General features: G+C 43.4%; 1 long non-coding RNA gene across 1 annotated transcript; it reads left to right on the top strand.

The window, feature by feature from the left end:
• The first annotated feature begins 1,304 nt into the window (after positions 1–1,304).
• On the top strand, positions 1,305–5,839 carry LOC126512051 (uncharacterized). Its single transcript, XR_007594895.1, has 2 exons — positions 1,305–1,443; positions 2,831–5,839. It is a non-coding gene; the product is annotated as an uncharacterized lncRNA (long non-coding RNA).
• The last annotated feature ends 20,343 nt before the right edge of the window (positions 5,840–26,182 follow it).

Raw genomic sequence — 26,182 nt, 5'->3', positions numbered from 1 at the left:
CCACATCGGCTAAAAACGGAGAAGGCTTTGAAGTCTGTGAGCAACACCTTGTCAGGCTACAGGAGCCAGAACAGGCTCCTTGAAGGAGAGCTGCTGGGTAGCTGTGCCAGCCAGGAGAGAAATATTCCCAGCAGAGGGCAGGTAGGGCATTCCAGCACATGCGGAGAGGACAGCACGATCCAGGAACTGCACCAGGGAGGAAAGGCAGGGAGTTGGTCTATCATAGCAGAAAACCGGCGGGAGTAGCTTCAAAGTGCCGCTTCCCGGCTCAGACCTAAAATTATATTTAAATGCCCTGCCTCTGTGCCATCCAAAAGAGCTCGGCAAAAGCGGCTCGCACTTCAAGCCTGTAAATCTGAAACTTCCTAATCCCCGCAAGTGCATACTAGACTTCTTGCCTCCATGGAAACAACAAAGCATGCAGCCAACTGATTGGCCTCCAATGAATTTTAGATAAGACAGCTTGGAAGGGAATGGATGTGATTTTAATGCAGAAGAAAGCGCTGGAAGGGACGTCCACTTGGTTCATATTTGAATAAAGCAAACAAGGCAGACGAAAGGCTGACAGCTGTAAATGACATTGTCAGTACAAAAATTATCAGCCAGTTTACAATCTGTTTGCTTATGTTGAACAAACAGACTGTGTGTGGCATCCTCCGGCCCCTTGAATGGCAGAAATACTTGCAGGCTTCAGAGAAGCTATCTGTTCCCCTGCAGCCAGTCGTCACATTAGATAGCCATTTGACAGGCTCGATGAAAAGGAAACTGTGTCCTCTGCCTCTACCCCCCCACCCCCTCGCCGCTCTGCTTTCTCTTTCCCTTTCTTTCTTTTTCTCCCTTGTCTTTTTTTTTTTTTTCTCAAAGACAAGCACTGAAGATGGGGAGAGACACTCCTCTTGTTGTGTCAATGGCGTGAATTATGTTAGCTCTGTTGCCGGATCGAGTCGTTTACTGATGTGTCTGACATTCCAAGTGGGAGATCTTCAGTAACCTAGCAAGGCTCAGGGCCAAGTCTTCATTTTTATTCCTTCCAGGAAACAGAACCCTGGAGCATCTGAAAGAATGCCACTTTCTTTCCCCACCCAACCCCCGTCTTTGTGAAGCCTGTCTCTGAGACCCCTTGCTTTGAACTTGCTAACATCGCTTATGGGTGCAGAAACAAAACCCAGCGCAAGATGGGCAGTGGAGACAGCGAGCAGCCCCCCTTCTCCCCAAGCAAGGCCCCAGCAGCCCAAGTTGCAGGGATAAAAAAATCTAACAGGCTCTGGGAGGCGGGTGCAGTACTAAACAGTTTCCGGGGATGGGGGTGCTGTACTGGAGTCTGGCACCCAGCCCCAACCAACGGGAATGAATTGTGTGGTCCCGTTGTTTAATCCCGTGTTCTGCAGATTCACGACGGAGAAAGAGTTCCCTTTGTTCTGAAAGGAAGAAGAACAAACACAGGTACTAACTTTACCCCTCAGTTCTCAGAGGCTCCCTCTTGGTTAGCTGCTTCAGAGGGATTGAAGCTCTTGCTATTTATTGGCTTTTCAAGGGGCTGCAGGCTATTTAGATACTGTTGGCTTCCTATGTAAGAGTTTCCATCTCACCCCAGAGTTAGTGAGTGACACACTTTCTCCCGCAGGGAGCCTTCCCTCAGTTATGAAGAAAGACAATCATCCATCCACAGAACTAGGGTTCCGCTTTTCCTCTGGAATCCTATTGTTTCCTAGGTCTCTTTCTGGTTGGAAGGAGCCAAGTCTTTCAGGCTGCTCTTTATTTCCTCTTTTCAACACCAAGAATCTGCTAGTGAGCCTTGATTTATTTGACCAGAAAACTAAAATTTTTAAAATTGGGCTGGTGGGTGAATGTGGCGTGTTTGTGGGAGATAAGGGGGCGCAAGGGGAGGCACGCAAAGCCAAAGGCCCTGGTAATTACTGCTAAGCAGCGAAGCATCAAAACACCTCTCCAATTACCGGCAACCTGGAGAGGAGAGTTATGTTGCATCGAGCTTTCATTTTAATCTAAATTGCTGTTTTTTTCCCCCTCTGATATGGCCATCGGTCAGAAAGAGTTGACCATCATTAAAACTGTTTGATTTGGATCCCTGTGGTGTTTGGTTAAGAGGGGAAATGCAAATTTGATGAAAGAATAAGGATGAATTTACATATCAGCCCCAGCTCACAGGGAGAGAGTAAACATTCTGTTTATCTCAAGTGTCGCTCCATGATTTCTGCAGCATATGAAACTGACCTTGGCCCAGTCATTGCAAAAGGCCTAAATGAAATATATGGTTGTCCAAATACGGCTTACTCAAGTAGAACTTGTCGGCAAACAGGGCTGGGGGCAGCGCTCTGAGAGCGTTGCCTTCTGATAAACTCCAAAATGAAACTCTGAAGCAAAGGTATTGTGAAGAAGAGAGGGGGAAAGTCCTCCATCGTGGATTCCACGGAACCACTGTGAATTAAATCAAACTATTCAGCCAGTAATGTCAGGCTACGGCTCTCTAAAAGTGAGAGAGAGAAACACACACACACACACACACACACACACACACACACACACAGAGAGAGAGAGAGAGAGAGAGAGAGAGAGAGAGAGAGAGTAGAAATGTCTTAAAAGCCGGTATTCTCACATTATGTTCAATATGCTTTCACCAAACCTTTGCAAGCAAAGCATCCGAAGAGAAGACTAAGAAGATCATTTGTTTGATTTCTAAATCTAATTGATTCGAGGGACGCCAACACTGCCGAGATAGTGCAAACGGCATCAGGATAATTCCCTTTGCCTGTTTAAATCAACCACATTTGTATTTTTCCACATCTTTAATTAGTTTTTTTTCTTCCTGAAGCTAAGTCAATATTCGTCACGATGGTGACGGGGTACCATGTGCTACAGATGGAGGCTTCTGAGTGTGCAGAAAAACCCTTGAGGCACTCGCTCTCATGTTTTGGGATCTGGCTTGCCTTTCTTACACTCGATGTGGAGAAGGAAGATGGGAGTTGAGAAGGAAGCATGATGTCATAAAAAGAAGAGAGGCGATGGGGCGTATGTCTACAAGGGTGCTTCAACTTGAGCACAACATACCATAAATGAAATGAAAGAAAGACAGAGGCCATCTGGCGGATGATAGCTTCAACTCCATGATATTCTTGTGGGGGTGATATTTGTTTGTTTTCGTCTGTTGCCTCCAGAGTAACTACTTTTCAAATACATAGTTCCCATGTCTTTAGTAGAAGACCTCTGAAGGAACATCACTTCTGAGGACAGTGTGTCTGTCGCTGGAGGAAAACTCAACAAGCTCACTCACTCTTCCAGTCCAGGCTGTGCTTCTGGTTCTCAGGCAGATGGATGGGTACGCTAAAACAGAAGGCTCTTCACCATTAACAGAACTGGGACCAGGGTTTCCAAATGCTGTCTGAAAAGAAATGGATATTCTGACTACAATAAAAAAAGAACTTTATAGACACAAATTAATAAGCAACAAAAACAACAACATAAACAGAGCATGCTCGTGTGGAGGGGAGAAGTGGAGAGAAGGGAGCTGAAATCCATTCCTGTGGTGCCCCAGGTTCTTGCACAGGTAGATGGACAGTTTTGTGCCCTGTTTTGTTTCTGACAGGGATGTCAGAAAATACAGGCTTACAGCTGAGGACAGGGCTCTGCTCTCCCCACCCTAATGCCTCTGATGTTCCAAGTAGGAGCTACAGACCTCTTAGCAAAATCCCCCAGAGCACAAACCATGATTCGATGAATGGCAAGAGCTAAGAAGCAAAGGAAGGAGTCATCGCTAAAGGGCAGGGACCCAAGTGTGCAGATGAGGGCAGCAGAGTAGGACATGGCAATGGGCACCTGCTTCAGCCCTGCACATCGTTCACTGACAGAAACTGCCTTCTGCTTGCCGAGCCTCACTAGGATAACACTGCAGGTGCTTAGCTACAAAGGGAAGATCAGTCTGCATGGCCATTAGCCGATAGGTGGACAAAGAGATGGAGCATAGCCGCACAACAGAATATGGCTCAGCAATAAAAGGGAGTGGAACACTGAATCAGATGACAACATGGGGGGTGTCTTTTGGAATTACGAGTGCAGAGTCATGATGCCAGTCATGAAGGAAGGCCACATATTCCTCTCACTTGAAGCATTCAGAAGTAGCAAATCAAGAGACATCAGGGTCCATCAGATGGAGTCTCAGAACCTCACTAGGAATGAAGTAGAAGAAAAAAAGGATGTCTTGTTTACAATATGCAGTGGTCAAACTGAGTGAAGCCATCCTTCCACACAGACTGAAGGAGAACCTGGGCAGGCGGAAAGAAAAAGAGTGTTCTGTAGAAGACACTCCCCACCAGGGGCCAACTCTTGTCTGTTTAGACAAACTAGGAATTTCAATGTGTCTAGTGCTGCTTGGTGGGCTTTATGTAAATGAGGATATAATCACACCTATTTCCCATTGGTTGGTGTTTTGTCTGTAGGTTATGGCTCATTGGGCAGACTGGGTGCAGAAGGGGACACCCAGTCACTGTTTATCTTGGCAATGAAACAGAAGTACAACCTACAGTGCAGCAGAGTTCAATTTTGCTTCCTCAAGGAGCATACAGTCTGTGACTTCAGCAATATCAAAGGACCACCAGGTTCCATTCTGATCTAAGCTCAGTGAGCATCTCAGGGTTCACATGAGTAGGAACTGTGAGTGCTGAGTGATGGCTGAGTCACGCAGGGTTTCCACTGGGGAGTGTCCAGAATGTTTTACAATGTGAGTATGGTGAGTGTTGCAAAAGGCTGGGGGTACAGTCAGTGCACTGAACTGCATGTTTAAAATGAGTACATTCTGTGGTGTGTGGAATGTAATTCAAGGAAGCTGTTCAAGGGAGGAGGGCAGGGAGCACAAACTGACAGGGCTGTTGTTACACAGCCAGAGAGAGTTCTGTGCAAGACAAATGAAGTTATGGGCTCGTCAGCGTAACACATCGGAGGCTGTTCTTCTTGTTGCTACCAGAATCCAAACCCCACTGAAGTCTGGCGAATGTGGATGGCTACAGTTGTGCCAGCCACAGTGGGCTGCAAGGGAAATAAATTCACTGTGGAATTCCTAGCCTAGAAGGACAGAGACAAGCATATGTGCGAACCACAAATTGGAATAACAGTACATTTTGTTAAAAACTTCGAAGTGCAAGGAATGTCCAGACACCTCCAGGTACCCCCACTGCAGAGCAGAGACCTCACATGTCAACACTTCTTGGTTTTTATTCAGTCAGAATCAGGAAGTCTGTGAAAGGTTTTCAAAAAGAAGGTGATAAAGTCCTTCACTGATCCCTGTGCTGGGCTCTGTTGCATTCCAACACAAAGCTGCAAATTCAGGCCCAGGGGATGGTGACTTAGTAAAGATCCAGAGCCAGTAGAAACACCTTCCTCTGTGGGCTCTTTGCAAGTTCAAAGTTTCCTATAATTCTTCAAGCATCCAGAAAGATTCTTGATTGTATAAATAATGTGGAATCTCTCAAACGCTCGCAGTGGGTTCAGCACCTGCGGATCACTGCAGAAGTACAATATTCAGGGCAACTCACATCGTTGTTAGCCCAAAAGGAGCCAGGGAAGACAGGAATGGTAAGGACTAGGGAGGTGATGCAAATTTAACCTCTTACAGGGATGGGAGAGATGAAAACACCAGCCTCAGAAGGAGCCAGGGCTCAGCCACAGAGAGCCCTGGATGCAGAGACATTGCTTCACTAATGCTCACAATTCTAGAGACTCATCTAAAAAAAAAATCACAATAGTATCCCCACTTTACAGAGAATAGAAGTAAAGAATTTGTTTTGAAAAAGATCAATTAATAAATGTTCAAGAGTAAATTCAAATACAACTCTATGTATTATACCTTGAATCTCTATACTATTCAGTTTTCTTGCTCCAAATAGTTCTATAGTGTTTAAAGTATATCAATAAATAGAAGCTTCAAGAAGGTAGGAAACTCATGCTTTGAGGCAACATAACCTTCTTACTTCTTAGAGATGTTGCTGTAAGAAAATCATGTATTGGAACTATGGACATCTGACAGCTGAATTTTATTCAGCTAGTTAGTGTGGTATGGAATTCTATGAACCAAACCAGAAGTCTAGAAGCCTAGTTAGTGTGGTATGGAATTCTATGAACCAAACCAGAAGTCTAGATATACCTATGCATATCTGTGTCACTGCGCAAGTCCAGGGCTAGAAGCTACTTTATAGTCACCGGCCTTAAAACTCTGAATACTGACAGTGACAGTTTCTTTGATGGTCTTAGTGAAGGGTTTTAAGGAGGAACAGTTACTACTTGTATGTCCTAAGTTTCTCTTTGGATCTTTAAAGGCACTGAATGTGCCCAGTGATCCTTCTAAGGACCATCACAGAGATGGAGTGGGGGTGGGTATCTTGATGCCAGAGATGGAAAGATGAGCTGTGGTTATGAGGACCCCTTCCTTGCTGGGAAGTAAGGGTGGAAGCTAGGAATTGGGATGAGATGGAGTGGGGCTGAGAAAGAGGAGCTCTTTCAGAATTGTTATCAGTTCAGGGGACAGGCGAACTTAAAGTCCACACTTAAGAATCATAAATATAAGAAGACAGATAAAGCTAAAAGAATTGGAAAGTTGACAAGAGGAATATCAAGGGGCAAGAGAAGTCAGGCATTGAAGACCAGTGTGAGCAGTATTGCAGATGTAAGCAGCTGTCGAATAGACAAGGGAGACTCTGCAGGCAGTGGGTGATCTCCCATGCCTGTGTGAGGCACGGGGAAGCTGATGGACTTCATGCCACTAGATTCTTGATGGTCTTTAGAAGCCACATTCAGTAGAATGTTGAGAGGAAAATGGTCAGATTGTGGGAGAAGGGAATGCGTAGATTCAGACCTATTGGTTGAGGAAGAGCAGCAGTTGAAGGCAGAAATAATAGAGGATGATGGCTTTGAAAGGGATTCCATGCAGCTATGGGATGAAGGAGGTCAAAGGATGTTTCAGTGGGCAAAGATGATTGGGATGGCACATAGGTACCAATGATAAATCTGTTGTAAAAAGGGAACCATACCTTACACATCTAATCATATCTAATGAGATCTGATTTATCATGTTCCATAATTCCCAATGCAGGTAGTTAATATAATAAATCCCTTAGAAGTGAACATCTTACTTTTAGCTTTGATGTTTGAAAGGGTGAATTTCCTCTTGCAAAGCTGAGGAGTTTTTGCAAGATGCAAAGACACTCATAAAAGGAAGGAGGAGGGAATGGGGAGGTAGCTCAGACAGTAATGTGTTTACACACACATGAGAACCCAAGTTTGATTCCTAGAACTTGCACAAACACAAGTGTCAAGGGAGAGATGCCTCAGCAGTTAAGAGCAGTCTATATTCTTGTAAAAGACTGGGGTTCAGTTCCCAGCAACCATATGGCAGCCCACAACCATCTGCAACTCTAGTTCTTGGTGACCCTACTCCCTCTTTCGACTTCTCTGGTCATCCATATCCACATGTATACACACACACACAAACAAAACATAAAATTAAAAATAATAATAAAAAATGACAGACATGATGGTGTACTTGGTAATCCCAGTGCCGGGAGAAAACAAAGGGCCCCTGGGTCTTGTTGGCCAGTCAGTGTAGCTTAGTTTGTCAATCCCAGGTCAATAAAAGAGTCAAAGGAGGTTGGTGGTATTCTCAGGTTGTTACCCAAGGTTGTCCTCTGCCATCAAGTACACACACTCGCACATGCACATACATGTGTGCATACACATGCACACTCAAGGGAGGAAAGCACACAAGCAGCTCATAAGGTGTCAACAGGACTCACTTGTCCAGCTCATGCTGCTGCCCTACATGGCCCTGACACCTGAAAGAGTTTTGATTTTGAGTCCCAGTGTGGTTTGGAGACCCAGAGGCCAAATCCCATCCTAGAACCACACCCTTTACCTCAAACTCTTGCTCCTGCTGTCTCTGAAGCATCCAGGAAGTGGTGGCTGAAATCACAGGCCATGCATCAAAGCGCTTTAATTAGCCTGGGACAATTGCTGGGGCGTGGGGGAGGCAGCTGAAACTATTGGGCTATTATTAGTTCTTAAGAGAAGAAGTTCTGAGAAACAAAAAAAGCATAGCATACTGTCACTGACGGAAGAAAAGCAAGGCCACAGGGTGACATTTTAAAGAGAGCATGGCATGTTACACTGTCCCACTGCCCCCGATTTCAGAACCCTTCACGTTTATTAAAGTGAACAACGGAGAGATGAAGAATGCACTTTCGTTGTGGTAGTTATAATTTTAAGCACTTAGAAGTAACCATTGCTATGTCTCTTTAAATATGCACCCAAACTAACTGTATTTACGTGGGTAAATATATAAACAGGCCTCCATTTTGGAAGAACTTCTTTTAAAGACTGCATTGCCTGTTGTTTCCATGGTAAAAACGTATTTTTCGGCTACATGGCCTGTGCTTTCTTCACATTATGTTAATCTCACGCACTCATGTCACAATTTAAACTTTTTTTTTTACTATTGGACAGCAAAATGATTTCTCTCCATTTTCTTTCTCTTTCTCTCCCTTTCTATCCCTTTTTCTTTCTTCCTTTCTTTTGGCAAAAGATACAATGCTGCAGTGAATACCTTTCCCTTGATGCCTTGTTTTTTTGTTTTTATCTTTAGGATAATCTGATATTCTTGCATTACAGATGTCCTGCTTAATGGAGAAATTTATAAGTTTTATGTTAGACCTTTTGTTTATTTATTCATTTATTTGGGGTGTGTGGGGGTTTTGACGTGTCATGATGCACACGTGGAAGTCAGAGGACAGCTCGCAGGAGTCAGTTCTCCCCTACCATGTGAGTATCGGAGATCAAATTCAGCTCAAAAGCCATGCTCATGTGGGCTTTACTAAGTAAGTCATCTTGCTTACCCTTAGTTTTCTTCCTCCCTCCTCCCTTCCTTTTTTCCTTTTTTTTTTTTTTTTTTTTTTTTTTTTTTTTTTTTTTTTTTTACTTTTTGAGATAGGCTCTCCCTAGGTAGTCCAGACCCCTGACTCAGCCTACCAAGGGTGTGAGATTTCAGTCACTATTGCTAGCTAAATGTGTTTTGATTTATTTTCTTGTGTTGTTTTGCAGAGCTGGGAATTGAGCCCAGGGCCTTGCACATCCTAGGCAAGTTCTATGCCTCTGAGCTGCATCCTCAGTCATAAGACCACATGTTTAAAATTCATCTATTTATTTTCAAGTTTCCTCTTTAGAACTGTTATTTCAATTTGCATTTCTGTGACCTGGGAAGAGTGCTTATAAAAGTACAAAAATCTATCCGGACAGAACCTTCATCTGGCGATGGATGGAGATAGAGACAGAGACCCACATTGGAGCACTGAACTGAGCTCCCAAGGTCCAGATGAAGAACAGAAGGAGGGAGAACATGAGCAAGGAAGTCAGGACTGAGAGGGGTGCGTCCAACCACTGAGACGGTGGGGCTGATCTAATGGGAGCTCACCAAGGCCAGCTGGACTGGGACTGAATGAGCATGTGATCAGACCAGACTTTCTGAATGTGGCTGACAATGAGGGTTGACTGAGAAGCCAATGATAATGGCACTGGGTTTTTATCCTACTGCATGTGCTGGCTTTTTGGGAGCCTAGCCTGTTTGGATGCACACCTTCCTAGACCTGGGTGGAGGGGGAAGGGCCTTGAACTTCCCACAGGGCAGGGCACCCTGACTTCTCTTAGAAATGGAGAGGGAGGGGTGAGAGAGGGAGGGGGAAGGAAATGAAAGGAGGAGAGGAGGTGGAAAATTTTAATAAATAAATAAATTTAAAAAATGCTAGGCATAGTCACTAAAAAAAACACTGACAAATTTTAAATAATAAACTGGTTATATAAATATTTATGGGCATAAACATAAATGCAATTTTATATATAACAATAAGTTATGATAAAAGTGAATTTTCAATATTGTAATTCTTAAAACTTTCGCTTGATTACAAATGAGGTTATAAATAGTTTGTGTGTTTTTATTGCCCTTTTCTGTCTCTCTTCTTTAGTGGGATGCCTGTTTATATCTTTTAGCAATTTTCTATTATCACTGTATCTTTTTATCCACATTTACAAAAATCTGTATGCTAGGGATACTGATCTTTTCTTTGCCCTATATATTATGTAACCTGTGTGCAGCTTACAGTGACTATTTTGAAATTTCATTGATTTATGCATTTATTTATTAATTTATTTTTGGTGGTGCTTGGTATAGAATCTAGGACTGTACATATGCTAAACATTCACTGATCAGTCTCTCTACCCATCAACCACAAAAATTAATAATTTTTCACTCTCATCAAGGAAACTATTCTTTCCAACAGATGAAGATCATTACAGAAAACAACAACTAATCAAAATGCAGAGTTGTGGAGCGCAGACCCAACTGATACGTCTACAAAACAACTGTTGCACTGAAGGCTTGGGGGGCCATTGTGATAAAGAGGGGGGATTCTAAGAGCCAGAGGAACAGGGAGTTTGTTGTAAGATTGTGTGTCCTAGAAATGTCAGAAGGTACACACACCTATGCGGTCTCACCAACTTGGCCACCTAAGTATGACATGAACTAGGATGACATCAATAGACCTGTTAACATGGAATGGGGCAAGCTTCGGAGCCTCAACCCCAGACAAAGAACGACAGGTTACTAAGGCTGAGCGTGGGAGAAATAGTCTTCCCTAGGGAAGAGCACATCTGGTTTGCCAACACCAAGTGCTCAGCCCTGAAAGCACATGCATACAAGTAGTCTTATCCAGGCTGAGCAGGTTGTGTTTGTGTACTTAGGAATATATATGTATATATTCATTCACTTACACACACTTGTGTGTGTGTATGCATAGATTAATATGTGTAACCAGGGGAGGTACATGGGAGGGTTTAGAGGGAGAAAAGGAAAGAGGAAAATAATGTAATTATACCCTCACAAATATTTAAAAAAATAATATTTTGTGTAGTCAGATATAATATTTGGTTCTGGGCATACACTTAGGAAAGTCTGTGCTACTATGGTTATACAACATTCTCCTATACCGAAACTGTGTGTTCATCTTCCCTCCTCATATTGATTCTGTTCCATAAAAATAGTTCTTTTAATTTTCAAAAAAAAACCCTCAACATTAAAAAAATCAAAATATATCTCGAATGCATGTATGTGTTTGCACGGTACTATATAAGGGTGAGCATCTTGATTTCCACTTTTCTCTTGAAAGCTTCTCTCATGACACACTGATCTTCCATGTGCTGAGAATTCTGAGTTCCGCTCTGTTGCATTAGTCTGTCTACTTTTCATGATGCCGTCTACTAAAAGGATGTGCTGACGTTAATCAATAGTAATCTTTAGAGGAGAAAAAAATGGCAAAATGGCAGCCATGAGCTTAGCGTGGCTGAGCAGCGGCATCTGGGAACCAGACCCAGGAGACTCCAGTTTTAATTTGAGCATTGCCCTCCCAACTCCCTGTTCAGGGAGGCACACTGTTTTAAATCCCTGGCAGTTTTATCCCAAAGATAAAAACACTTAGATTCTGTGTGCCTAAATTAGACCCACCATACTTCTTTTGCCAATCTCTTACCATTTTCCTAGAATCAGATAGACTAAATTCCACCAATCACAATTATTATGAACAATAATTCCCTTTTCCTTCCTAAGGTAGAACAAGTGGGGCCTCGGAGGCTTGAACACTTAAAAATGAGCAGCCATACATGAAATGGGGGAGGGGAGGAATTCTATTTTCAACCGTTAAGTAGCTATCTGGAAAACTCAAAATGAAGCTGTCAGACCAGTTTAAAGAAAGACAATTTAGAAAAACTAACTAAATAAACAAAATAAATTTAAAAAAACCCTTGAGGTATCAGTAGCTACTTTTTTTGGTCTCAGGAGGAAAAGCAGATTCCAGTATAAACCTTCGTGGTGAAGGCACACACTGCACCAGACCATATTCCACACAAGACTCGGCTGCTAATGGGCCTGGTGATTCATCACCTACTGAGTTATTTCAGGGGAAATGCTATGAATTCCAAAAATAAGTTATGGGCTGTTCTTGCAATAAAAAGCATTGACATGAATACTTCTTCTGTGTTCATATTTGGATTGAAAAGCCCTCAGCCATGGAAAGCCAAGCTGGGAAAGGAGAAGAAGAAATCCAGTAGCCACAGAACAGGGAGTCTGGGGAGCTGGGAGCTCTGATCTCACCCCACCTAGGAGGTCCTCTGGGTCTTGGCTGCATCTCATCTTCAGTGTGCATGTTTGAAAACTCTGCTGCCTTGGTATCTCTGTGCTAATGGTCTCTTTCAATCCAAGCTTCATGAGCTTTGATGTGAATCCCCATGCAGTACACTGACGTCACGTGGGAGTGATGCCCATTGCACCTGCTCCCTCAAGGCTTGAAAGTCCTGTCCTGGGAAGTGAAAAGGAGGTGGGGCTGAAGAAGGTTCCTTAGGCTGGAGAAAGGAGTGTGAGCTGTGTGAGGGCAGAGACAGAGCTGCTGTTAACTGTCCTCCTCAGCATCTAGCGGATTTCATGGAGCATCCCCCGTGGAATGTTTGCTGACACAAGGAAGCAGTGTTCTTCAATAGTTGGGAAACAGCGCAGGTGGTCCACACCAGGAGACGACAAGAAAGAAAATGTTTACCCTTGCGCAGACAATCAGAATCTTTTCTTGCTTTCACATGCTCAAGTCAGTTTCAAGACTTCCATCCCACCCTGGATAAAAGGAGACGAGACTCCTCCCACAGGCAGACCTCCAGCAGCCCTGTTTGTCCACACAACACAACACTTCCTCCTTGTTTGTTCTGCCAGCAGGGTACCAGCCTGATGGGCAGGACATCAAGGTCAACACATCTTCTTTAGTGGCTGCATCTTGGTTAGGAAGGGCAACTTCTCTCTACCCCCACTATGAGGGACATGCAGCTCTCCCAATGAGGGAAGCCAGGGCATTGTCCCTCCACCTCAGTTCAGCAGCAAACATTCAGTTTAGACAGGTGGCTTAGCTTTCTCCCACCCAACCAGCCGAGTTTTCTATTTCTTTTGCTGAAGGGCCACCTCCTCCCAGCTGGGCTCTGGCCAGGAATGGTGGCTGGGAGCGTGACAAAGAGGTGGGGCCCCCGAGCAAGACACAAGCCCATTCATCAAGGTTGTCTTTTGATGACATGGGATTATGCTGCCTTCATTTGTCAAGACATGGAAGCCAGAAGATTAGGGGCAGGTGCACTGATCAAACATCCTCCAGGGTGGCTCAGACCTCAGGGTGTGCTTAGGATCCACATAGCCAGGGATCTGAGCAGGTAAGGAACCTGAGGAGATGACCCTGGCACCTGCTTCCAGCAATGCACCCCATTGTGTGCTCTGACCATTTTAGGCTTCGCGTGTTAAATGGACGGATGTCCAGCCGTGCCCATAAAGTGGAGTGCCCTAGCCTTTCATTAAAGTGTGGAGAGACTAGAAATTAGCTCACCATTGCAGCTGAGCTCTGAGTGAGAATTTGCCAAGTGCAGCGGCTTAAAGCAGAAACTTCCGAAGGCAACAAAAGAAGGGGCCACTACTAGGTGTCAATATTTCCTTCAGGCTGGAATGCTGCACAGATAGCAGTTTCCAGGAATAAGACAGGACGTTTAGTTCCCATCCCAGTAATGCAATCATTTGTGACTGGCCCTGTTTACCCGATGGAAGTGTCTCAACACCGGGTGTATCTCTACGCTTGAAAATACCCCCATGTGATAAATAGTGCTCTCTCTTCATTGTGGTCAGGAATGCTGCACCTCAGAACACAAGGTGATTCCTATCAGCTCCTTCACCATTCTGTAGCCGGAGATGGAAGTAAATTAAGATAAAAATCTCTTGATTGTTACACCTTAAGAGTCTTCTAGTTCCTGGTTGTGAAGTCGGTACCCAGCTGAGTTTCTGAATGAGTTTCTGAATGAGTTTCTGAATGAGTTTCTGAATGAGCTGAATGAGCCAGACTGAACCTCAATGGAGGTGTGGGATACAAGATGACTCCATTTACAAGTTTGAGTGTTTATGTCCATATAGCAGCATCTCAATTTGTCCTATTCATATCTACCACTTCGTAACAAAAACAATGAATACATGCCACTTACACATATTAATTCTGCTACAGCAAACCAACCACATAAAATTTCCATAGTTGCAGGTTTCTAGCCAGCATTATCCCCACTTCTCTTGGGAAAGTTTTGATGAGCACCTTGTATATGGGAGTATAAAAACTCACTAAGCTAGCTCAAGCAGGAGAGGTAAACCCAGACAGAAGCCAGGGCAAGAATTCCTCAGATGTAATGCATTTTCATAAAACATATTTTAGAATGCCTGAGAGAAGCCTGCCTCAAACAAGATGGAAAGATGATGGTTGGCACCTTACACAGTTACATATAGATACGTATACCCCTAAACAAGCTCACACATATACTTGAATATTACACACATACACACACAATGCCTTACACACACACACACACACACTCACACACCTTTGATTTCTTTCTATTCTGTACATATATGCTAACCCTTCAGCTATGATTTGAAGCAACACAAGGTATAGCCACTCAAGTAACTCCAGAATCAGAATGAACCTCTTTCTAAATGACCCAGCTCCAGCTACTTAGTTACAGAAATGCAAAATAGAAGAAAGCAACTTGTAATGAGGTAGAGGCCTGTAGACAGTGAGATTCTGAGCCGAAGAATCATACTCCAGGGTTTCTGATGACTGGGTCTGTCCTGAGTTCCCTGTGAGACATTCAGGTTTATAGGTGAGGAGAAAGAAGACCCAGGATGCAAGGAGATTAGCTCTTTGATGAAATGGATGAGCAAGGAGGAACATTTTCCTAAAGAAGCCACTGTCTGGGTCTAGAGAGATGGCTCAGCATTCAAGGGCATTTTCTGGTTTTGTGGAGGATTTGGGTTTGTTTACCAAGGACCAAAATGGCAGCTTTCAACCCTCTGTAACTCCAGTTCCAGAACTGCCAACCCCACCTGACATATGTTGCATACAAACTCACACAGTCACTCACACACACACACACACACACACACACACACACACACACACAAAACAAATAATTTTATCTTTTTAAAGAAGCCTCTGTTATATGGTTTGCAGCTCATTTTACTACGTGAATGTAGTCCTAACCCACGGTTCCTGCATCAGGTGAGGTTCTGCAACAGTTGAAGCTATAGTTTAATCTACCCTTTTCCTCTCTCAGGCTGGCCAACTGGTCACCCTTGCCAAAATGACCCTTTGCAAATGTTAGGAGGCAAAGATGTGAAATTTCAAATGAGGGTTCAAACGTTGTGTGTTCCTTGCTATTTTGGATTCTATGGGTTTTTGGAGTTTTGATGATGTCACAGGTCACAGGAGATCATTTGGATCTGTAGAGGAAGTCGAGGTGTGTCTTAAAACATGAAGAGAAAGGTTGGCTTACAGTTAGGCTTTGGCTGTAAAGTTGTATGTCTTCAAATTCCTAATTTATTTCTCTGCATATTGAAATTTCTCCTTTGAGCCTTACTGGAATTAGCCCACGATTTGCTATTACCACAAACTGACCTTCGGTGTCCTCTTTAGGAGTTATCAAGCTCCTCATTTAGAACATGTGGGGCTATGTTGACTACTCTTCTTTATGAAAAAGTGTGAATATTTTTAATACATAAATAAGTATAGGACAATATAATTTAATTTCATACATGATGTACAGTGACTTCAGACATTTTATACATAAATACATTTCAGTGTCATCTGTTAAAATCATTTTGCACATTGAATACCTTTGTATTTTAATTAAATACCAATAGGCCACAGGTTCATGGGTTTATTCTCAAATTTCACTATAAACGATGTGGCATGCTCAGTAATGATTGTCACTCTGACCTAGATTCATCCAGAAGATAGTTTTCCAGACACATCTGTGAGGGACTATTTAGATTAGGCCAGCCTCTGAGTATGTTTATGAGAGGATATTGAGATTCAGTTAACTATGGAGGGAGTATAGACAGCACGGCTCAATGGGCTGGGATCCTAGACTGCAGAAAGAAGACACAGCTAGCCGAACACGAGCACACACTGCTCTGTTTCCTGACGGGGGACACAATGTGACCTGTGACCATGAACTGTGGGCCCAAGTAAACCTTTCCTTTCTTCAGTTGCTTTAGTCAGGTACTTCACTGTAGTAACCAAACAAGTAAACGAATGTACCGTGACCATGGTTTCTGCGGTCACATCGTCCTTATTACAGTGCCTTGCTAGTAACTCTTAAAGGCAGCTATTATGTGTCTTTTGGCTTCTTTTTCAATTCCTAATTTTTTGGAAAATTTTGAACAAAAGCACATTATTTTTAAGGTTCCCTCCTCAGCTCCTCTTGTGTCTCTCCACTCCCTCTCAAATTCATATCTATAAATCCAACCTACTGAGTTCCGCTAGTAGTACTCATAAGTACAAACCACTGGGGATTCAGTAACCTATCAAGAGGTTCATCCCTGGAGCAAATTGAGTTTTCCTTTCTCGTGAGCCAATGATTGATTGCCTGTAGCTCTTCATCCAGGAGTAGGGCCTTTTGAAATCTCCATCATCTGTATTGTCATGTCAGTTGGTGTTAGTATTATGTGGTCCTTTTTTAAGTAACCATATTGTTGAGATTTTGTGGGTGCAGCTTCCACTTCCATGTCTAGAAGGTACTATCTACAGGAGAGCCCTAGTCCTCTGGCTCTTGCACCCTTTCTCCCCCTTTTTCTCAATGTTCCCCGAGCTCTAGAAGATGTAGAAGATACACTATAGATGAACTATTTGGGGCCAAAAACCCCATGATCACTTATGCTCTGAATTTGGAACTTTGTTCTAGTCTCTGTTTGCTGCAAAAACAGCCTCTTTAATGAGGTGTGAGAGCTGTTCTTACCTTGGTATAAGGATAAGTATTTAGGATATAGTTAGGAATTCTATTGGTTTAGGAAGATGGCAGTGGTAAGTTCTCCCACAGGGTTTATAACTACTCCACCATGGGTATTTGGTTAGGTTTACAGTTATGGGTCTGAATTTCCTCTTACTGAGTGTCCAGTTAGACAGCTTCTGATCATCCCCAAGAAAAAAATGCCACTATTGCACCATTGGGGATATCTAGCAGGGCTGGTTATTGTGGATCACAGGCTTTCTAGCTGGGTGGACTATTAATGGCTTTTCACCATTGGGAGCTTACCCAGTGCATTATGATACTTAGATGCTGTGAAAGCTAGTTCTTTCGGAGGGGACTTTCATATTACAGCTTGGTTCCTCGAATCCTGTGTCTAATATATGTGATTTCTTCATTAATAGGGTCTTACCTTAGAGTTCTGGGAAGCAACCAAGGGCAATGGCAATAACCTATGAGGTTCCTATGGATACCTCTGACTAACAACTTGAAAGGAGGGTTCCTATGCTTGACACTGGATTTTTTTTTAGATTGGCTTATATTCTTTTTAAAAATTGATTTTATTGAGCTCTGCATTTTTATCTGCTCCCCTTCCTGCCTCTTCCCTCCCCTCCCTGCCTTTCCCCTCTCCTTCAACCCTCTCCCATGGTCCCCATGTTCCCAATTCACTCGGGATATTTTTGTCATTTTCTACTTCCCATGTAGATTAGATCCATGTATGTCTCTCTTAGGTTCCTCATTATTTAAGTTCTCTGGGATTGTGATTTGTGAGCTGATTTTTTTGCTTTATGTTTAAAAACCACTTATGAGTGAGTACATGTGATAATTGTCATTCTGTGTCAGGGTTACCTCCCTCAATATGATGTTTTCTAGTTCCATCCATTTGCCTGCAAATTTCAAGATGTTATTTTTTTCTGCTGTGTAGTAATCCATTGTGTAAATGTACCACATTTTCCTTATCCATTCTTCAGTTGAGGGGCATTTAGGTTGTTTCCAGGTTCTGGCTATGACAAACAATGCTGTTATGAACATAGCTGAGCACATGTCCTTGTAGCATGATTGAACATCCTTTGGATATATACCCAAAATGGTATTTGCTGGGTCTTGAGGAAGGTTGTTTCCTAATTTTCTGAGAAATCACCATACTGATATCCAAAGGGGCTGTACCAGCTTTTACTCCCACCAGCAATGCAGAAGTGTTCCCTTTACCTCACAACCTCTCCAGCATAAGTTGTCATTAGTGTTTTTGATCTTGGCCATTCTTACAAGTGTAAGATGGAATCTCAGAGTTGTTTTTATTTGCATTTCTCTGATGACTAAAAATTTTGAACATTTCTTTAAGTGTCTTTCAGCCATTTTAGATTCCTCTGTTGAGAATTCTCTGTTTAGGTCTGTACTCCATTTTTTTTATTGAATTATTTGTTCTTTTGATGATCAGTTTCTTGAGTTCTTTGTCTTATTGACCATGTCCTTTGCTTTACAGAAGCTTTTCAGTTTCAGGAGGTCACATTTATTAATTGTTTTTCTCAGTGTTTGTGCTACTGGGGTTATATTTAGGAAGTGGTCTCCTGTGCCAATGAGTTCAAGTGTATTTCCCATTTTCTCTTCTATGAGTTTCAGTGTGGCTAGCTTTATGTTGAGGCCTTTGATCCATTTGATCTTGAGTTTTGTGCATGGTGATAGTTATGGATCTCTTTTCATTCATCTATATGTTGATATCCAGTTACGCCAGCACCACTTGTTAAATATGCTTTTCTTTTTCCATTTGATATCTTTTGCTTCTTTGCCAAAAACCAGGTGTTCAAAGGTGTGTGGATTAATATCCGGATCTTCAATTCTGTTCCATTGGTCCTCCTCTCTGTTTTTTGGATTGACATATATTCTTAAGAGCCCACTGATGCCTATGTGGTTAGAACTAAAGGGAGTGGATGAATATCCTTTAAGCATGAGTGAGGTAAAAAGTTTAAGTGACTCTTTCTGACCCAGGAACACAGCAATCCCAGAGAAGCAACTCCCATGAAAAGTACAGTCTCGGTGATTCAGACTCCCGTTTCCCCTTTCCTCCTCTCAACCTCAGATTGGGCAGCTCTAGTTTGTGCCAGGTATCAGCTCCGACACAGCCCTCCCTCGGCCTGTAAAAGCATCCCATTGTTGTTCAAGGGAAGCTCATGATTCAGCAGGTACTTGACGTGTGGTCTCTTAGGAAATACCTTCCAGGCATCTGAACAGTTCACTGCCCACTGACCACATTCCCAGCTGACGAATGCTTCACACAAACGAGTGGCCATCTTAATTTGAGAGAAGCCGGGCTGGCTCAAGGCCTGGGACTCATGGTGAAATTCCTAAGTTGGGTTGATCTGCAGTTTCAGGAAGTCTTAGGCATTTTCAGTGAAACACAGATGGCTTCCCAGCATTCTCTTCGAACTAGGGTGCTGGATGGAAACAGGCCAAGAAGTGTCATTAGTAGCCACAATGAAAAGCTGGCTTTTAGCCACTAATTATTTCCTCCTAATCAGTCAAGTATAGCAAACCAATCATAAGGCAAGAGCCTTTGGAAACCCATGTGTGTATATATATCCTTCTACTTGTTAGCCAGTGTCTGACTGTGTTAGCAAGTATACTGAGCAAGGCCTGGACAAGATCTTGGAGACACAACTCAGACCTCAGGAAGGAATGGCAGTCTTACCTAGCTGGTGTTCTATAGCACTTTTTACACAGATATGATGAACCATCACGGAGGAAAGCAGGGGTGCAAGGGAAGGGTTTAGCAGGTTTTCACAGAAAGTCAGGACCATTGGAGCTAATGCTACATTTGCTCTCCCAACCTCTTAATGATTTTTAGTCTATGTATTTCAAGAATACACATGATTTTATAGGATACAAAGATAAAAAGGAAGACGATTATCATTGCCACGCAACTTAACCTATTTATCTTTCCACGCAGTGATTCATTTGTGCCGGCGACAAGGGCAGATGAACGCTACCAGTTTAGAGACCATTCCCCAAATCATACACAGTGACTGGTAGTCTTCATGTTGCACATCAGAGCTCTAGGCCGGCTCACCCTCTGTACATGTAGGTATACACATTCTGGTTCCCATACCCACTCATCTGCTTACAGATGCCTTGGCTTGTTTCTATACCTGACTTGTGAATACGGCTGCTGCAAACATGGGAATTACATACATCCTTATAGTTGGAGATTTCAACTCCCTCAGTGATTTTCCAGGGGGGGGTGAATGGCGGGACCACATGGCAGTTCTTTTCTGATATCACTGGAGCCTGCCCCGCACAGACCCCAGAGACTGCACTAACATACATTGCCATCTGCTGTGTGGAGCCTTGTCCTTTGTCCACCTTCTCCCCAGTACTTTATATCTCTTGTGTTTGTCTGTTTGTTTTATAATATCCAGGTATGGCATTGGAGTTAGGTTCTAAAGGGTGAAGAACAGTTTGTTGGACAGAGAAGGGGATTAAATCTACATCAGGCCTAAAGAATCCAAATCCCTGGCTGATCTGCCATCGACAGTTCTGCCCTGAAACGATCTAGATTCAACTATCATTTGAGGTACCTTCTTGGCTTCACTTCCGCTGGACAAGGAGTCTCGACAGCTGTCCTCCAACCATATACACTTCTGCCCCACCTTTGGTAAGTCCTTTGTGTCTCTGGAGATTCCTGGAAATCAATCTTGGCTAACAAATTAGTATTTTAAAATCCAGCTTGTGGTGTGTGTGTGTGTGTGTGTGTGTTTGTGTGTGCGTGTGCATGTATGTGTGTTTTGGGAAACAGAGGTTGTTGGCTAAGCCAACACAAGAGGAGGAAGGGAATTGTTTTCAATCTTTGTATCAGTTACACAAAAGTAATCCTACTCCTATTCTTATGACTCACCTGTGAAATTTTTTTTAAGTATCAACTATAATTGTAGGAAGTAACACAGACCTGTAAACTACAGTGTCTAGCTCCCTTCTTTTTGCTCTTTCCCCTCCCTCTCTCTATTTCTCTCTATACTCTGTGTCAGCTCCCAGTGGAACTATAAGTCTGCCCCTCATTTCAGTATCACCGTGGGCTTCCAGATATATAAACTACCTCTGAACTGAAATGGGTCTTAGAGCTACAAATTCCAGAATTGCAACCTGCTTGTGTCCCAAATCTGCCTTTTAGATGGCAAAGTCATTGTCATTATACAAAAATAATAGTGACTTGCAGAGGAGGTTGGTAACGATCTTTCAGATGTCAGTTTTCTGTGTGGATCAGCTCTGATGTGTGCCTGGAACACCTTGTTCTGACCTCACAAATAAGAGTAGAGAAATATCATCTGTGTAATGCATAGTCTAGATATCTATTGTCACTGGTGGAACCATGTTGGTTAATCTTCACTGTCAGTTTGGCTTCAACTTGGAGATCAGTAAAGGGCACCTCTGGCTTTATATGGAACGGTGTTTCCAGAGAGGATTCACTGAGGGTGGGAAGACCCATCAGCACTACCAGTGGGGCCTTCCCATAGGTTAGGGACCTGTACAGATTCAAAAGTTAAAATTAGTCCGTCTAGCCTTCCCTCTTTCTTTTTGTGCCGATATCGCGCCCACCAACATGGTGAACGTTTTTAAGAGCCACCGTACATTCTGCAAGAAATGTGGCAAGCACCAACCCCACAAAGTGGCCTAGTACAAGAAGGGCAAAGATTCTTTGTATGCCCAGGGATAGCGGCGTTATGACAGGAAACAGAGTGGCTATGGTGGGCAGACTAAGCCTAGTTTCTACAAAAAGGCGAAAACTACAAAGAAGATTGTGCTGAGACTGGAATGTGTGGAGCCCAACTGCAGATCTAAGAGGATGCTGGCTATTAAGAGATGCAAGCATTTTGAACTGTGTGGTGATAAGAAGAGAAAGGGCCAAGTGATCCAGTTCTAAGCTGACCTTGTTATGAACACAATAAAATCATGAGCTTTCACTCAAAAAAAATTAGTCCATCTATATGACATTTCTTTCTTCTGCTTTGTTCGCTAAGTCTTCATCACACACTCTCTGCTCGGGGACACATGAAAATGGACCAATCACTCTGTAACCCATGAGCCAAAACAAATCCTTCCTCCATTAGATTGTCTATGTCCTGTATGACGTCAGAGAGACAACAAAGACAACTAATTCCTAGTAAGATGGCTCAAAGAGTAAGGGGGCTTGCTGTCAGCCTGGTGTGATTCATGTGGTGGAAAAAGAGAACCAGATCCCCATGCTGTCCTCTGACCTCCACATGTACACCATGGCATGCACACTCACTCACACATACCTGTTAAAATAATAGACAAATGTAAAATTTTCAAAAAGATAGATAACTGATATATCACCATATGATTTTATTACATGTAATTTGCAAATTCTATTTTTTTTTAAAATGGCATTCTCACAGAAACCGAAACAAAAAAACATGTTTGGGTAGCTACCCTGGTTTGAAAGGTTTGTGTGTGCATCACAGAGGCCCATGTACTGGCAGGTTGGCCCCGGTTTTGAGCTGAGAGAGTCATCCAATCTTGGGATTTCATCTTCCAAAACTGTTAGTAAGACGAACTTTTTTTTTTTTTTGTAATATACTCAGCCTGAGAAATTTGGTTACAGCTGCAGCAAACGAGCCAACAGAGTTACTGTCCATCACCAGTGACTCTTAAAAGTAAGTGCAAAATATTTCTTTCCATTTTTTTAATTAAAACACTTTGGCATTTTACATTTTACTTTACATTCTCTCATTTTTAATTGTCACATAAAATCATACAAATTTTGGGGTAGCATGTGATACACCTATTCATGTGCACACCGAGTAATGATTAAATCAGGGTGGTTAATGGGTGCATTTACTTCAAATGCTCCTTGTTTCTTCACAGCTAAAGGCAAACCAATGCCTGCATTAAAATTACCAAAACGCTAGGTAAATTCTTAATTATTTTTCGTCACATGGAGAAAAATTAATTTCTCAGACTGGGCATAACATGATTAAGAAAAAAAAAAGACCCCTCAGAAGGGAAATGCAGTGTTTGCTCTAAAGTGTCCCAAGGTGAAGCCCTCCTGGCAAGTTTTTATTGCTGTACCACAACCCTCCACGAGAAGTGGAGTTTATAATGGAAATGCCGAAGCACCACCTTAAGTGTCAGATTGTCACTGGGAACCGGCATAATGAAGGAATTTCCTGATTTTTGCACAGCGAATACTAATTGACGCTGGGGAATGGAGCCCAAGTGGCCTCCCTGCAGTAAAATGGTGCCATCTAAAGGAGAGGCGAGCAAGCCACAGGGTGGCACTTGCAGAGGCTTCGGGTCAGTCTGTTCCAGCCCAAAGAGAGCGTCTTGTGCTCCCACGAGAGCTTGGCCTGGCCCCAGGATGGCCTCTTTTACTCCTAGGGCAAGCAAACTTTCAGCTCTTGGAATTTTGGACCCCAAAACAGAAAATGGAATTCTGTTGCATTGCTAACACAGCTGGTTGTCAGGTATAGTTGGGGTGGGGCTCTGAACCCCACTTTTCTACAGCAGACGCTTCTAAGCAGAAGTCTCCAGAGGCATGGTGGGAGCTATTGGTTGGGCATGTCTGAAAAGAGAGAGGAGAAAAGGGGGAGAGTGTGGTGGTATATTATTTGTATTTTGATAAATAAACCTTGCCTGATGACCAAAGGCAAAGCCTCTAGAGGTCAGGCAGTGGTGATTTGGTGACTCTCTCAGAGTCAGATGAATCTCTGTGAGTTCAAGGCTACCCTGGGCTACACACAAGATCAATGTTGAAACAAATCCAGGTGGTGGTGGCTCACACCTTAAATCCCAGTCCTAGGGAGTCACAGGCCTTTAATCCCAGCACTAGGGGGAATATAAAATGGGAGGAGAGAGAGGCTTAGTTTAGTTAGTTTGCGGTCACCCAGTTGGTAAGATTCTTTATTTGCTTGGCTGCTTTGCTTTTCTGGTTTTTGGGTTGAACCCCAATTTCTGTCTCTGGGTTTTTATTATTCATGTTGCATGAGAAGGTAAGTCCAGAGAACGAAACAAAAGCGGGGGGAACTTCTTTTGTGTGGGGACCTTGCTTTGGACTATGCAATAGAAAATCTAGCCTCCAGTCCCCACAAGCTGTCACGTCTGTGCGCATAAGGAAAGCAAACAGAGAGGGACAATAAATCGTGTCACATGTTACCATTTGCAAGCCACCGATATTTTTTTTTTCTGCTTCTAGGACCAGGGTGTTTCTCCAAGCATGGGATCACCAAGGGAAAAGGGTATATATATGTCTCCAGACACACATGCTCTTTAGTCCTGGGTGAAGCTGAGCGAAGGCTTTTACATCTGAGCTCAGATACCCCTGACAGACATCACCAGACCTTCCCATTAGGCACCTTGGAGCTCTCCCCCCCCCCCCCCCCCCCCCCCCCCCCCCCCCCCCCCCCCCCCCCCCCCCCCCCCCCCCCCGCACACCAGCTGCCCCATTCCTCACACCCACAGAGCTCTGCTTGCAAGCACAGCTTCACTTTCCTCCCCTGACTTAGGCCTATGATTCCTGGAGCTTCAGGAATTCATGGGAAGACAACAGGACTGAAAAAATACCGGGATTTTAACTTTATTTTAGACAAACTGTCTAGGAAGGCCGTGTCCTCATAAGCCAGGGAACGCTTAGCTCTACCTGTCTCACTTAGAGGCAGTAAAGGGAAATAAATACTCCTTGATGACCATGCGCTATTAATAGACTGGAAACTATCCAAGCTTGAACTATCACCTAGCTCTGGAGATCTGGTTAGTAACACGGACTGGACATCAGGCTAACGTTAAACATGCAATTTCTAAAGTACCTGAGAATTCCTATTGCAGCGAGCCACAGAGCATTCCCTGAACAGAGGCCACTACCCAAGGGGGCATGCACCATTCTGAGTTTTTTTTTTTAATAACCCAGTGGAAGCAGTTCAGCCCCTCAGGTAGCTGAGAGCGATTTTGCTAACATTGTCTGATACGCTGTCATGTTGCCTCCCCAGCAGGCTCTGCTCCATTACCTCCACAGGCCAGCCTGCGCAGTCTGAGTTTTTTTTGCCACTGACAGCTAAAAATAATGGCACCAGGTGTTAGTCATTAGGGCAGGACTGCCTGCCCTTCAGGCAGGTCAGCCTCTAGGAAAAGGTGGGTCCAAGTGCAAAGTCCTCTACTTGTTTAGCAAAAGGAAGGAGAAGACAGCAGTCCAGTTTCCTGCACAACCTCTAAGAAGGAAGCCATTCAAGCCAGAAGCAGACTTCTTTTCTGAAAAGGAGAGTTAACTTGTTCAACACTTTTGATGAGGTATGGACTTTGCTTCAAGGGCAAAACATCCTGAAGCCTTTCAAACCCTTAAGTTACAGTGACTAGAACCACTGCAGGTCCCAGACATCCCTGGCAGCCTGGGAAAGAGGTGTTCATGGCATTAGTGGCACTACTCTCATACATACATACATGCATACATGCATACATACATACATAATACATGTATGTGTTATGACTGAATATGTATTATGAAGGTAATTAATGCAAATAGTCTAAATTCAAAGTGTTTAAGTATTTAGACCGGAGATAGAGTTGAGTTAGCATTATATTTTGTTCCCCAAAGTAAAAAAAAAAAAAAACTATGGTTAAGTAATATATGACTCAAAATGCAGAAAATGCCATAAGAAATGGGATAAAATACCTTCAGCCATGTCTTTCTTCCCTCCTACCAAGCCCCTGTAGCTCTGATTTGATGATTCTGGTTAACACCTTAAGTGATGTTCCAGCGTTTCTTCAGCACTTACAAACACATTCAAATGGATTTTATTTTCCTGTCTTATGAAACAGGCAGTTTACTTTACCTGGCAACTTCCTGTTTTCTGCATTCTGGGAAGTCCTGCACTGCAGCTTATCCCCTTACCCTTACTCCATCCTCCAGGGCTGCCAAAGCTTACTGGGATTCACAGCATCCAGGGAACTCTTGTGTCCTCCCATCTTCCTAGCTGCCCTTGGTGATGAAGGAGACAGAAGTCCCGATATCCCTTGGTTAACTGTCACTCTCTTGGCCTCCACCAACAGGCTACCTCCCCCTGCCTCTTGAGAAATACTCCTCAGTCTCAGAACCTACAGAGGTGTTCAGCTCTGATTTCCCAGAGGGGTACCACGTGCTTCAGAACTCATCTTTTGTGTTGGTCCAGATGAGTTAGAAGAAGGGCGGCACTCACAATTCCAGGTGCTGATCTGGACCCCAGATGGCAGAATCTCTGCTCTTTTTGCCTGATGCTCTGGGCCTGTCACAGCC

Source organism: Alexandromys fortis, unplaced genomic scaffold (assembly GCF_014885135.2).
Source record: "Alexandromys fortis isolate MF-2015 unplaced genomic scaffold, M_Fortis_MF-2015_v1.1 scaffold_115, whole genome shotgun sequence".
In the NCBI taxonomy this organism is placed as follows: domain Eukaryota; kingdom Metazoa; phylum Chordata; class Mammalia; order Rodentia; family Cricetidae; genus Alexandromys; species Alexandromys fortis.
The sequence above is the reverse complement of the archived record's forward strand: the minus strand, read 5'-3'. Positions and strand labels throughout refer to the sequence as shown.